At 41.0% G+C, this 14,821-nt stretch overlaps 1 protein-coding gene and 1 long non-coding RNA gene across 9 annotated transcripts in view; one reads left to right on the top strand and one right to left on the bottom strand.

The window, feature by feature from the left end:
* Positions 1 to 14,821, bottom strand: part of LOC131677187 (serine-rich adhesin for platelets) — a 945,885-nt gene that overhangs the window by 534,065 nt on the left and 396,999 nt on the right. The window contains exons 2-3 of one of the 8 annotated variants that reach the window (XM_058956887.1): positions 12,699 to 12,748; positions 12,483 to 12,623 (exon numbers count right to left, since the gene is read on the bottom strand). The gene's annotated coding sequence lies outside the window, so the exon portion shown is untranslated. Of the gene's footprint in view, positions 1 to 12,433; positions 12,865 to 12,905; positions 12,999 to 14,821 lie in introns of those variants that run through there. The other 7 variants (XM_058956883.1, XM_058956889.1, XM_058956886.1 and 4 more) reach the window with 7 other exon arrangements.
* Positions 13,614 to 14,800, top strand: LOC131677218 (uncharacterized). Its single transcript, XR_009303298.1, has 2 exons — positions 13,614 to 13,905; positions 14,066 to 14,800. It is a non-coding gene; the product is annotated as an uncharacterized LOC131677218 (long non-coding RNA).

Below are 14,821 nucleotides of genomic sequence, written 5' to 3'. Positions count from 1 at the left end.
TATTTTTGTTCGTTGGCCAGGTCTTCTACCGGAAAAAACTATTGTAACGATCAGTTCAGAAATTTGAAACAGGATCAACGGTAAACAAGCTCTCGTCTGTGAACAGGATCACCGGATTTTTTCCATACTCTCGATTTCGTCCCGCAATCGCGCTGTAACGTCGTTGATCTCATATTTTCCTCGTGGATAGCGCAAGATTAACCCGAATAATTCTTTCGATGCTAGGTATGACTCTCAGAATCCGAGCTGAGTTCGGACGACCTGTTGGCATCATTACGGATAGTTGTCCTTTCTTTTCCGGTCTCAAACGAAAGGTAAGACAGTGAGTAACTCTTGATGTATGCCTCGCTACAATTACGAACAGCACGTCTGCCGGTTGTTATCATCTTTTGTATTGGTTCCTAAGAGCTTCAGTCAGGTTGACCGCCATAAATTCCAACTTGCGTTGATCGTATGGCAGTACTCTAAGAAAATGATTAGGTGTCAAGGCCGCTACCTCTACTGATTCCTGAGGCATGTATATCAACGGCCGAGTACTAATTATCTCTTCTAATTCAGTCAAAACATTCAACAACACTTGCTTCGGTTGAACCTCCCACCTCTCATTGAGCCTGGAGACAACAAACGTATGTGGCTTGCTACACTGACGGCTCTCATTTAGAGGGGCGTGCTGGTGTCAACTGTCGTAAAATAAGATAGGAACATTCTCACTTGCTAGATAGATATTGTACCGTGAAAGCACATAATTACACGCATTCGAATTCCGCACACCCAGGAACACAGTCAATTTGCGGAAAAAGGCTTGCTAAAATAATTAAACATATACTACTTATGTTTATCCACACCGAGAATTTTTTTTCTGGCATCCCATACACTTGTAAAATAATAAAATAGAAGGCTCGTGCTTGCCATGTTGGCATATTTCCTTAGTCATTGCGGGGGACTCCTCTGCGACACATGAATCTGTGAATGGACATGATTCACGCCTGGCTGTTTAGACTGTGGACAACCTCCACGTGTATTTGCTCTAGTGGTCAAGCACATCACTAACGCCATCTATCACTTTTCATCGTCCGACGATAACGTTGAGTGACCCAAAATAATCGATGCCCACGAAACTAAATGGCCGCACTCGTGAAAACTAAAGCTTCTCTGTGACGTCATGGTCTTTAGGGAGGACTATCGGAAATCTCAGCTCGAACGAAATAAACTCAGCATGTGCGGATCAACTCTCCAATTGGATCCTTCTAGGCCAACATCGGTGGTAGTTTGAACGGAGGACTGCAATGTGCCAAAGAATACCATCGTTTTGGAGACAAATCCCGATTCTTGAACAAAATCTTCACTTCATCTCAAAAAACTTCTTATTGAACCATTCTCCATAGATATTTTCCAGTACTTCAATATTCTTCTCTGATAAATGGTGTCACCACTGCTGTTAGAATTTTCAAAAGCCTCGACGAGACAGGCAACGCTGCAATTCGTTGGCCTAACTTTTTCATGCGAAATTTCGAAATGAAACGAAAATACAAGCAACAGTTCAAATTAAAACGTTCCACGATCAAAAGCGGTTGGTGTCAACAAGCGTTTGAGTGGAAATTATTTCGTAGAACAAATGAACGCCTCGAAGCTCTTCTTTTGGGTTTTCGTGTGACATTTTCTTCTGGAGGCCATTATTGCATCGACGGTGCAGAAATTTGTGACCGTTTACATATTCGTTGTTCGAATCCAAAGGCTCACTAAGTTTCCATTTCGTTAGTACATCAGCGCTGCTCTCTCTCGTGCATTTCTATTTTTTATGTATTGCGCGTAATACGCAGAGTACGTTGATCCGAAGGTCGCTCCGCCGATTACGTAGATTTGTAAGAGGTCCGGATGGGTCGTTCCTAAGAAGAAACCGCTGTAACTGCTTATTACTCGACCTAATCAGAATCTGGTGATATATTTCAGCAATGTCGCCCCCTAAGGCGATTACCTGCTCGCAGAAGTAATACAGAACGACGGGCAGGTCAGTGAGCAGATTCGTTCCCTTGAGCAATGCTGAATTGAGCGAGATTGCTTCGGCTACTGCTGCCGCATCCCAAACCAAACGAGTCCTGGTGAGTTTCTTCGATTTGAGTACCACGTTCAATGGAAGATACCAAACATTACCTGGCACCGCATCCTCTACATCCTGTCAATCTTTGTGCGTATCGCTTCACCAAATACTGTTTTGCTGGACAGCTTTTTTTCCAGATTTTGTCTTCGCCTCCGTTCCATAAGGAAGCTAGCCAGCAATTCAGGGTGGTCTTTCTTGCACGAAAGACCGGTTCCGTAACGATCTCCTACCCCGACGGTAGTTTCCTCCAACATATTTCGAGCGCGGCGATCATCGTCTGATTCGGAAGCATAGTAACTCATATTTCAGAATCCTCCAGCACGTAATGGCTACGAAGTAGTTCATGGAGTTCAAGATTCATAACTCGCTGAGCATCATGATAAGAAAACGTCGAAAACTTACTGTGTACCATAAACTGTCCGTCCAAGATGAGTTCGCACTGCAATTGGTTCATTTGCCTTTCCAGTTCGTGATTCCCAATTTTTGGAGTATCACTACGATAATCGATCACGGGCTAAGCTTTCAAGTGACTATATTTGACTGCAACATGCATGTAGTCCAACGTTTGCTCTGATATTTTTAGTCGATCCACTGTGTGAACATTCTTCAAAACGGACTGTTTCCTCGTAATTCGTCCCGAGATCGACAGATGAACACGTTTTGAGTCACGTTCCATACGTGTCATTCCGGCAGTCCATTTCACCAGAATTAGCTGTAACCCATATTCTAGCTTAATCTGTTCTGCTACTTCTTTTTCCTCAAACGAGAAAGGCGATGACGTTCACGAACCGCTTACCATTATTGATCAGCCTGTTCGGAACCATTCGAAATAGAACCGTTTGATTCGACTGTAAGTCATGGACGTGGCAAATAGCGCTGACGGTTCGGCGGATGAAGCAATGGGTGATACCGTTCTTGGCAGGTCTCGACGGTAAGTTTGATCTCGAAACGACATTGTGTCTGACTATTCTCATTCAGGTAAATGTTACATAATATCCACCTCTTTACCTCCCTCATTTGTAGATTCCAGGAGAGCTTACGGAAATCTTTGTAGTATCGAATCCGACGACCTATCCAATTGCAGACTCTATAGTTTACGCTTGTCATCCAGCTCTTTTTGATTTCCTGTCGTACTGTTTCTGGATTACCAAACGCCAGTCTTCCTCCTCGCCGATGTGTATGCAGTAACCCTTCTGGTTCGTTCTCTCTGTGAGTAGGTTCACGTCTATCCTTGCCATCCCGGCGGCTTTGCTTCGACTGCATTTCGGTGAAGAGCGTCGCTTCACTAGCTTCCGATAGGATCTCGGGCAAAAAATTAACAGCACGTTGTCGTTTGCAGCGCACCTACTTGAGATGGAAGTGTATCCTCGAATTCCTGTATCAGCATAGGGTTTACCAGGTGGTCCCGGAAGCCTGCTGCCATCAGGTGGTCGCTAAGTTTCTGTACGATGCCGAATTTGATGAGCCAGTTTATGCGTGGAGCCACCGCTCTTCTTGCCTTTGCTAATAGTGTCTGGAGAAGTTGTTCCTGTTGACCATAGAGATTTTTAAGAGTCGACGACGGCTGGTACCGTTTTCGGTAATAACAATCTGCTTCTCATCCCTTTGGCCCCTTTGATTGTGTCCTGTAATCTGCCAAGATTTTCTACTGAGGAACATCGGCAACTCTTCGGGCTTTCCCGTAAAGATAGGTAACTTCTGAAATTACCATAAAATGGCTACTTAGCTTTTCCTCTGTTTGTTCCAATCGTTTCTACATAGCTGTCTTCGCTATCTGAATCATCGCCAAACGACGAGTACCGGTTATCGTGCGATGAAGGCCCACGTCGCAATACTTTTCTAGATCGTATGTGCGAATTCCGCGACGAAGCAGTACTCAACTTTCGTGGCAGGTTGTCTGGATGCTTGTCGTTGGCAAATGTGGAGCTTTTGGGATAAGCGGCACGGTAATCAACAAGCATTGATTGTTAGTTTTGTTTTCACGGGTGTTGTGCCGATTTCTTTCACAATGTCTCCTGTTTTGCGTCGTCCCGACTGAGTTTTTCGCCCGTATCTATTGCCTCCGCACAATTTCTGCTACTGTACTGTATTGACAGTTCCTCCTTCATTTTCCTTCAGCCGCTTCATCTCTAATAAATCGCGCCCCAATCTGCCAAATGTTGCAGCTCTTGGCGCATCAACTCTCGGGGGAAATTATTTCGTTTTATATCCTTCATAAGTTCCAGATCACGTTTGTACTCCTGATCGACCTGTTCTTGCTGCTTCTCATTGACCAAGACATCTCATTATTCTCGAAACAACGTTTTGTAATATCTGGAATGGAATCGTTTGATTTATTGCCATCTGCGGTTTCAGAATTCACATCCGGATTATTTTGACAGTCCTCACAATGGTTTTACAAAAGACCGTTTGGCGTGGTTCGGCTTGTCACAAAGTGCATAGTCAAAACCGAATCTAGGTTAGATTCCTTCTGCTCAACCGAATTTTTCTGAGTTTTGTTCGATTCAGGAACAACCCCTTTTTGGGAACGAACCGTTCGGATTAGTGCAGCTCAAAGCTAGAACTTGGTGCCAATAGATGGAGTGACTAGTCCTCAGATAGATCGATGCGGTAGTCATATTCGATTACTGCAGTTATTCGTGTCCCATCTTCCCTATATGCAAAAACAAGTGAATAGTTGTGGAATATATATTTTTCAGTCTCAATGTATCTTGAATTACTTCGTTGATGATCACGGTATATTTATAAGTCTCCGAGTTGTTTTTTGACATTGTTAGTTTGTAGGTATTCGTGGAGGTTTTTTTCGTTTGTAAGATTGTGATATGAGAATACCTCTTTTTCCAAATCACTATCTTCGAACGTGGACATTTGAGAAAGATGAGTCATTCAGTGTAGCATTTCCTGAAAAAAAAAAAACAGATCAATGAAAATGAAATCTTTGAGGTATATGTTACCTTATTTACAATACATACGGTTTTTTTTATTTTTCCGATTTTCAGATCTTCATCTGGATCTGGATTTTATCTCAATGGCATCGTCATCGTAGTGCCAGCCGTCAGTCGCACTTTGATAATAACCACTAATAGCCTCTCGGTTAAAGTCGTCCGCGAAAGCATCATATTGCTCACGTTTGAAGCCGATTGATTGCATCACGAATACGACTGAGGTGTGGTGGAACGTGGCAATATATTCTGATTCCTGGTTCTGTACTCATCAATCAACTCGTACGGCTTATGTTGAATGCTGAATGTACCTTGATTGCCTTTCGGATGCGGTATCCCAGTTGATCGTCTTTTTGCTAATGCTGATTACAAATGTGGGTCTCTCAATCCAATTCTACCGTAAAAGCTAGTCTAACAAGTTTCTTTCTCTTTCATTTACGATTTTTAAATAATTCTATTGGATTCAATGTGAAAATTAATGTGATGCGCCAAATTATGTACTGGCCAGGAAGGAGCATGCGACATCAACAATTACCTTTCCCACGGATCCTAACAGTCTGACATATTTTCCAAGTTCTGATTAAGATTCACTGACGATAGTTTGGGTATAAATTTCGACTTGTTTATGCGAAAACTTGGAAACTTTTTGCACTGACTGATTGCTTCATGAAGCTGTTTATTCCGTTCTCTTTTATAGTTGAGCAATGGTCCTGAATACCTAGAAAGCAAATTATTTGGTTGATCCCCGAATATTCCCGGTCAAGCAGAACTACTACTGATTGATTTTCAGAAAGATTTTGTTAACGGTGTGCTAAAAACTTGTATTTTTTTCGTTTTAAAAAATGACTGCTTTTCAAGGCTTTCTTGGTTTAATCTTAAACAAGAACCACTACGAGGAAGATTAAGAAGTTCAGTATACGTTAAACAATTGACTTCAAATTTGAAAGTGATTGACCAGTGTCATTTTTTTATTCCCGCCACAGCAAATTCCTTGCCAAATCACTTATGCAACTGATTTTCATCCTGGAGAGTTGACAGTTTGACAGTTTGAGACGGTAAATCTATACAGCCTAATTTTCCAGAATCAAGGCCTAGAACAATTAACAACTCAACAAATCCCACGTCGACGTCGAATATGCCGCCACTGTTATCTATTTAGTCATCCGCTAAAGCCACCATTCGCAATCTAGTTCTGCCATCAAAGTAGCAAAGCTAGTAAGCTCGCATTGGTAGTCTGTACACAAATGGAGTTACAGCATCGCGCCAATATTGAACTTTGGCGGTCGAGAGTAAATATAATAAATCTGATGTTTATCGGCTCTATAAAGCATTTAAAGTTCAACTCTGTTCACAAACTGTTGGCCGGTCGGAATTTACTGCTGTAGCTTCGTTGAGTTAGCATAGGTTGCACGGAACCCGAGCCGTGGCTTTACAGCTTCCGTATCCCGCGTGGAGTGGATTAGAATTGCTACGAATGGTGCGCTCTCTATCTGCACCTACATATACCTATGTACATACTACATATCACACCGTACTCGGCTGGTAGTATTAAGGTGTCCTGTGTGAACTCGCCCCCTCCCACCTGTTAGCACACAACACACGGTTAACACCACACGTACGGGCGAGGTCTGGCCAGCCGCACCGTTTCCAGACTGTCCTAATTGGACTATTTATAATCAAATCACGTATTTTATGCTGCGATATTATCGTTTGCTTTATTATTACTGGCCTGGGAGGGAGAGAGCGCAGCGTTTGGATTGTGCCGGCGGTCACTGCATGGATTGGCGGCGCATAGTGTGGAAAAGCGTATTATTTTTAACTGGCTCCCATCAGGAATTATCCACCGCTGCTGCGTAGAAACGCGCGTTTCGAAATAATGCTCTCCGCGATAGCGTCGAGTTTTGGTGTTTGATTACTCTGCTTGGAAAAAGCGTTGAGATGAACTTTCACAGTCTGCCACTGGCTCGGAATGAGTCCGGCTATGATTATGTTGGAAATTTTTACGGAGGTTTTAGCTTGCTGGTGTAGTAGGCGAATAACTGGATACGAATGAGGTGCTGCTTGCCCGAATTTTCCAAGGTTTGATGGTTCTAGAACGAATGCCACATGAACTGATTGCTTGCCAAACTATCACTTTTTGATGACATTTTTCTAACCAAATTTATGTCCACTTTGTCTACTATAGCACTGATCTTACTTCTGAGTTCTCTAGTCATTTCTTCCACACCTCTCAGTGTTTACCTTATATAAGACACACGTTCTACAACCTCCAGAAAAACACGAACGGTCACGCTTGTGTACTCCACGCTGTACACATTTGTTGGAAAAACTCTTCCAAAAATTAAGTCTTATTTTTGACATGACGATTCTCCGAAACACCATCATTCCGCTGCCTGTATCACATAACTTGATTTAAAGTTAGCTCTCTAACATCGCTTTCCACATCCATTCAACGATGCCTCCTACATTCCGGGGCTAGGTCTACCGCAATTCAAGAAATTATTTCACCCTGAAGGACGTGACAAATGCATTCCTTTGCTATGACTATACGAAAGATGACAACTCCTCCACAGCAAGCAACAACCAGCGGTTGATTTCTGCTGGCGGCGAACCGTGGGTGGCGGGTTGGTGATCGGGCGAGGACGTCTTATTCCTCGCGTATTACAGACGAACCGAAATCCACTCCGGAAAAGATTCCCGCAGGTGTTTTGTTTATTGAATTTGTTTTATGTTCAAAATTAAATTTTCCATCCCTATGGCAACTGTCAGCGTGTATAGCCTACCTCCCACAGAACGAACGAAGCAGCCGTATGTGACAGAGTGCAGGGAATTAAGAAGACTAGAGGATTCTCACTAGGTACAATAAAGGAAGCCCCTTTCGACGGGTTGCACTCATATCTTCATGAATGATGTTTATGCAACGAGATTCGAGATGGATGGCTGCAAGTGGTTGGATACAGTCGAGGAACTCCGTCAACCCGGTTGTTGAATAGTTACCAAATTTAGATGGCTTGATGACGATCGAGGCTGATAGACACAACTTGAAGGTACCAAAGTTATACCACTGACATTTGGAATATATAGATGAAAAGCATTTTCCGAACAGCATGGGTTGGGCATGGGGTGCGTGGGCGTTCATTCTGCTGTAGTATTAACGATGTCATTCGTTTTGGAAATTTAATTTATTGCTACCCCGCACGGATCAACCCCTTTGTGTCGTATGTGTGTGAGCGAACGTTTCCTTTGTGCACACTGATGTTCCTGATGGCTGGGAAGAATAGGATTAACCAAGCGAGAAGCGGTCGGAATTTGTCATCCCGCTTGTATAGGCTATTAAATAACAAGCACATTTGGCGAACAAAGCGATTGTTTACAGATTGCGCTTCGATGTGGAAGAGTAAGGGGGGGGGGGGGCGAGACGAGAAGGCTCTACATTCGGGGAATTCAATTCAATAGATGTACGGAAATTCGACTACTTATGAGAAATTCCATTTTCGATTCAAAGGCTAGATTCGCCTGTGTGGTAAGATTAGAAAGAGATCAGTTTCGCTACTTGGAATCGATAGCTGTAATGATGCTGCAGGGTTTCTTAATGTCTTTTGCAGAGTAAGGGAGGATTTTCTCATCCTTCTGTGCATATTGCGGAAGCCTTGCGAATTTTCTAAGCCGTTTCGAGCAACGTAATTAAACCTCCTTGCATTTCATGTCTTGAAGGTATCTTCTAATCATAACGACTCCAGCAACTCTAACAAGAGATTGAACGCTTTGTTTTGGTACGATGAATAAATCGGTAAAAAAATTACTTTAATATTTAATCCATAAAAACAGAAAAGAATCGTTAATTCGTAAACTTATTCAGGCTTTTAAAAATAGTTTAATCGCAATAAAATATTGATTTTACCATGCTACAAAAACACAAATTTACAACTCAAATAGAAGAAAAATCCAGTTCGGAAGCGAATCAACCTTTTCCTTACATCCAGTTATGTTGGCAACACTGCAAGCAAACTAATTTTGCTCGGGTACCGTAAGTGCCCGATTCCATAGAAATGACAAAACAACAGATCATGGGAGTCGGAGCCGAAAAGTTTGACCTTTTTCCATTCCAAAGAAGTAAATCATTTGAGCGAGGAGCAAATTTGGCTTTAAGGCTATTTTAATTCAGTAAAAGAGTTTAGGATTGAGTTATCCCGTTGGGAAATAATTCGCTCTGATTTCACCTGTTCGAGTTTGTATTACTCGTGTACAGAGGAAACTGCCAGTAATCGAAACTGGGATTTCCTTCCCCAACACGCAGCTACAATTTTTCGCAGATGAGCACGATCCCACTGTCTGCTACAAGGAAGTAGCCTAAAGGTTGACAATAAAAATAACTAACTGTTTTATCAGGAAAATTGACACCGACACGAAACTGCATCACTGTTTAGACTTTTAAAGCTTGTAGTTTTATTATCTTGCGACAAGACGGGCTTAGAAATTTATCAACACTTCCTAACTTGTATGGCATATTGTGACTCCAGTTCCCGAACAGAACAATGTACAACCAAGAGCCAAAAAATTACTCATATTGTTTGATATACACTCAGGTTTTTTTTTACGCGGGGGATACGAGCCGCGTAAATGAAAACCGCGTAAATGAAAACCGCGTAAATTTAAAAATCCGCGTAAATGAAAACCGCGTAAATTTCAAAATCCGCGTAAATGAAAACCGCGTAAATTTCAAAATCCGCGTAAATGAAAACCGCGTAAATTTCAAAATCCGCGTAAATGAAAACCGCGTAAATTTCAAAATCCGCGTAAATGAAGACCACTTAAATTTAAGAATCCGCGATAAAGGGAACCTCATTGATGGATACCGCGTAAATTCCAAAATCCGCGTAAATGAAAACCGCGTAAATTTCAAAAACCGCGTAAATGAAAACCGCGTAAATTTCAAAAACCGCGTAAATGAAAACCGCGTAAATTTCAAAATCCGCGTAAATGAAAACCGCGTAAATTTCAAAATCCGCGTAAAAAAAACCGCGTAAAAAAATACCGCGCAAAAAAAAACCGCGTAAAAAAAACTTGAGTGTACAAGGATTATATGGTACAAATGAAAATAGTTCCCTTTTCTTATTAAAAAGAATATTTTCCTTGTGGATTTAATTTTTTAAACTTGTTTTATGATATTACGTAAGAAAGGACAAACCCTCCCTCCCCCTCAGATAAGAATATGTAAGATATTTTGAAACTCCCCCTCCCCCTATATGCCCTTACGTAATTAGTGTATGGCCCTTAAGCTGTTGAACAATGTCTGCCAACACAGCCCACAGAAGTCAATCCACGGCGACTCGCCGATCGGCCACGCCAGTGTGCACAGGCTCTTAGCTGATTGTTAGTTTGGGCTGGTACAGAGTTTGAAAAAACACAAAACATAAAAAGGCCCATATGCCTACTAGGTCTCCTCGATGCACCACTACCGATGCGTAATGCAATAATCATGCTAAAGCAGTTGTCTGCCAGAGCTTCTTTAAAACTGATGCTCAAATATGCTTGATGATGTTTGCAATACCGTCAAACCCGTCAACCTAGGGGAGGGATTTTAACAAGCAAATAGTATTTATCATAATATCATATCCCAAACCTAAACTTATGCGGTTACCATAGCACTTATTAATTTTATATAATAGGGAGGATACCAGATAAAGTTTCCAGTTATATGGGTGCTTCTATAATACTTTTACAATCAGTTATAATATAATAATCTCTTATAATACTTTTATAACGTGTATTGCTAGTTGGGCACTAGTCATGTTGTTGTGTTATGAACGTTTTCGGTTAGATAATGAAAACATGAAAATTTGGTTTGTTAACATTTTGCAGTTAGACCATTTTCAAATTTTGAAATGTTCGGTTAGAATTGATTTATTTTTTAACTGTAATGAAAAATCATGGTTATAATAAATTTGTTACCTGTATGGACACAATGTAGACACTTAAAAGTAGCCAATCACAACAAATAACTCCACTTCCTATCACAGATTTCTTTCTTCACAGATGCATTCTCATTTCACTTGATTGCTTGCTAGAAAAGATTTTCTTCATTTCACTAGGTACTCACGTAGAATATTTTCCCACATAAAATGACTACCAACTCACTTTTTCCGCACTCGGAATAAAACAATTACACCAAAATCGAAAAGCGGCGGCCTATAATCGAAACCCGACGCCAGGCATGAACCGACCGATTTTTTAAGGATATTGGACATACATTAATCAAACAGCGGTGGCCTATAAAATTGCGACTCGACGCCACACACGAAACGACAGATTTGTTACGGTGATTGAAAACACCGGTCACAATACCAAACGCAACACTGGTTGATTTTAATTTCAACAAATCAACCTACGCCATTTTATTTAACTTCCACCGAACGACGCGAAAAACACGCAACGACGACCGAACCGGAACTGAACGAGCAGCACCGTCAGCGTCACACGAAAATTCAACCACAGCGCGCCAATCGAAGACGCCGATTGAAGAAACGATCATTAAATGTCAAATTTTGACGATCGCATCACACGTCAGGGTTGCCATATGTGTAGATTATTCTGCATCTTTCAATTTTTCTGCATAACAAATTTAACCAGAATAAAATAAAAAAAAATAACAAAAATGTTACTAATAATTAGTACCCAATCTGAAACCATAATTATCTAGTCACAATAGGTTTGTTAGTTTCTGGACTGAATTCTTCTAGTAGCAAACCGGAGTGAAGGCTAGTTTACAGGTCGGGTAAGTTTTTTTTTATGAAGGCTACTGTACACCTCGGGAATCTGAACGTGGGATTTTGTCTCCCATGTATTTCAAATGGGAGATGGATTTCTGTTTTCCGTGACGGGAAAAAAGGTCTACACGGAAAAATCAATAGCCTTCTATACTTTGTGATAGAATCGTTCTCAAAATTCTTCATGATCAATTCTCGACAAACATATGATTACGGCTTAAAAGCCAACTGTCGAAATTCTCTTTGAAAGGAAATTCCGGACAAACCGTTACTCATCAATCATAGATGTTGGTAGTAAACAAAAGAGAAAACTTTTCTCTTTCATTAACTGCTGCAAACTGTGTTTAGCCAGTAACGGTTTGTCCGGAATTTCCTTTCAAAGAGAATTTTGACAGTTGGCTTTTAAGCCGTAATCATATGTTTGTCGAGAATTGTGTTATGTACGTGTTTGGGCAGTTTTAATGCCTACTTATTAGATTTTGCTAACTGCATACCTTTTTGCAATTGTTTGGCTAGATTGTGCAGTTAAGCCCTTTTCAAATGCTTAGCCGAAATTTTAGCATTTTAGCAAAAAACCGCATTAAAAATAAACCTCTAAACATAAAGTCTCTAAACTAGACAATTACCTTTATTTTTAATTGTGATGAAAAATGGTGGTCATAAAGAGTCTGTTACCTGTATAGATGCAGACGACTATTATCCGTCAATCACAACACATAACTTTTATCACTTCAACATACACCCAACGAATTACTCTACCTTACTTTCACAGACGTATTTCCTCTGAGATACATTCTCATTTCACTGGATCGCTCGCTAGGAAACAGATTTTCTTCATTTCACTAGGTGCTCACTTAGAATTTTTCCCATCTGGAGTGGCTCACAACTCACTTTTTCCGCACTCTGAATAAATAATTCCACAAAAATCAGACCACGGGGGCCTAATATCGAAACCCGACGCCACGCAGGAACCGATCGATTTGTTACCGAGATTGGGCAATAATCAATAGAACAGCGCATAATATTGAAACCCGACGCCACACCAGAAACGACCGATTTGTTACGGAGATTGAAAACGCCATTTTATTTTGCTTCTACCGAGAGCAACGCGAAAAAAACACGCACACGCAACGACGACCGAACCGGAACTGAACGAGCAGCACAGTTGCATGAAAATTCAATGAACAGCGGCGACAATCGAAGACGCCGGTTGAACAAACGATCATTTTGACAATCGCATCACACATCAGGGTTGCCACATGTGCAGATTATTCTCTATCTTTCAATGTGTCTGATACAAGGTAAATTATTTTGAACAGAATATTTTTAATTTCATTATTGTTTATTATTATTGTTTATTATTAATCGTACGATAGCCTGTCAGTTTAGTACTATAAATCAGGTCAAGGAATAATTATTTGATTGGAAATACATGTCAAAAATATTATTATTGATTTGAAATACATGTCAAAAATATTATTTATTAATAGTATCCAATCTGAAACCATAATTATCTTGCCACATTAGGTTAGTTCCAGTAACAGGAGAGACTGGAAATACTCGGGACCAAACAATGAGAATACCGTTCCTGTATTATCTTCTCTTTATCTTTATAGGAGCAAGTTTGTTTTGCTCTGGAAGCTGGGAGCAAGAAACGTGTAGTGGAACAAACCTGATGTCCCTGAATTTTTCTATAAAGTTTAGATATCTCAATCTTATCTGACCATGCCGAGTATTTAGTACTATTTATTCTGTTGAAGATGTTCTCACGCCTACCAAAAAAGCTCCGACTTGTGTAGACGGATCCGAGTGGCTAAAGGCAGTCCAAGGTCAGTTGCTGTCGATGAAGAGTAACTGGATGCGGAAGCTTGTGTCAAATCCGGCCGATGCAAACGCATTGAAAATCACATAAACTTTTCGAGTCAAATAGAAAATGTACGGATAGTGAGACACAAGGGCTTCCTACAGCAGCAGGGATTGGACTATGAAGAAACTTACCCTCCAGTTGAAAAACTTGCAACGATTTGAATAATCCTAGATTGGACAGCCGTCCTTGAAGACCGAAAGTTTCGAGAATTGATTTTGCAGTACATTGTCAGTAAGACGAACAATTACTAACATTTCAAGGATTTTTCCCATAAGAAATTCATGCTCCAACTCAAATCAACTCATCAAACAGGAACAATATTTATTTCAATGAATGAAACGATTCCCCGATTATTCATCAAGCAACTATATGTACATAAATCTTTCCCTAGCCCTAAATCGAACCGTGGCGAGGGCGTATACGAGAGAACAACAGCAGGAGCATTATCATCACAAAAGACCACCAACCTCCCCAACCCTTCCGTGCGAGCGAACACGGCAAACAACAAACAAAGCTCTTTAAATGAAAGCATCGTTAAGCACAGCTGCTGCAGCTTCAAAAGCTCTTCTTCATATATTTTATGCTCTATGGTACTGTATAGACAAAACCAAGTCCGTCCGAGCCATCCCACTCCTTGAAGGCGTTGAAGGCAGAGAGCTATCACCCGTACTACAGGCGAGCACCAGATGCGAAAATTCGCGCGCGGCTAAACATCAACGACCTCGTAGTCGTCACCGTCTCACGCCCCGATTCGAACTCAGTTCCATGCGAGGCAGAAGGACCGGGGTGCCGATAGAACAACATCTTCAAGTCGATGCAATTCGGGTCCTTCGCAGATGAACTCCGCTGCAAAAGTATAGGTAAGTGAAAGGGTGGGTTTGTAAATTAAAATGTCGCTTCGAGAGAAGTGTTTTTGTTAAAAGGAATTCTTTTGTAAGTTGATTTTCTTCCGAATGCGAATGAAAGCTACAGCGCAAATTTTCGGTCCTAACACAACTTATGGGACGCGTAGTAAATAACGATTCGGCGAGATCTAGAACTCACAACAGCTTTAATCGTTTTCATGCGTTTGTGTCATAATTAATAGTCAAACATCGAAATATAAACTTCCTTTTTCCTAAGCCTATTGCAATTTCTTTCCGTTCCA

This window comes from Topomyia yanbarensis, chromosome 1 (genome assembly GCF_030247195.1).
Source record: "Topomyia yanbarensis strain Yona2022 chromosome 1, ASM3024719v1, whole genome shotgun sequence".
Classification (NCBI taxonomy): Eukaryota; Metazoa; Arthropoda; class Insecta; order Diptera; family Culicidae; genus Topomyia; species Topomyia yanbarensis.
This window is presented reverse-complemented; position numbering and strand designations above follow the sequence as displayed.